The sequence below is a fragment of the Austrofundulus limnaeus genome, unplaced genomic scaffold (assembly GCF_001266775.1).
Source record: "Austrofundulus limnaeus strain Quisiro unplaced genomic scaffold, Austrofundulus_limnaeus-1.0 Scaffold7065, whole genome shotgun sequence".
Taxonomy (NCBI): Eukaryota; Metazoa; Chordata; class Actinopteri; order Cyprinodontiformes; family Rivulidae; genus Austrofundulus; species Austrofundulus limnaeus.
In genome coordinates this window covers 1-501 of record NW_013959467.1, presented here as the reverse complement: position 1 = coordinate 501, position 501 = coordinate 1, and positions in this window count along the sequence as shown.

Here is a 501-nt window from a genome sequence, read left to right as displayed (position 1 = left end):
TTTGGAAGTTGCTCATTCATTAACAACTGACTCCTGTATTAATGCTATCAGACGTTTTGTATGTCGAAGAGGACCAGTAAGTCAAATAAGATCTGAAAATGGCACCAATTTTGTTGGTGCTTAGCATGAACTGAGAGAAGCTCTGGCAGCTATATATCATGCAAAAATCCAACAAACTTTACTGGCAAATGAGATTTGAGTGGATTTTTAACACACCTGCTGCATCTCATCATGGAGGAGTATGGGAACGACTCATTAGAATGGTCAGAAAGGTGTTATTTTCTGTTCTTCACCAACAGACCTTGGATGATGAAAGCCTTCAAACCATTCTATGTGAAGTAGAAGCCATCCTCAATGATCGTCCCATAACAAAAGTTTCAGATGATGTGAATGACTTGGAGGCTCTAACCCCAAATCACATTTTGCTGCTCAAAGGAAGACCTACTCTTGCTCCTGGTGTCTTTCAAGAAAGAGATGTTTATCTCAGAAGACGTTGGAGGC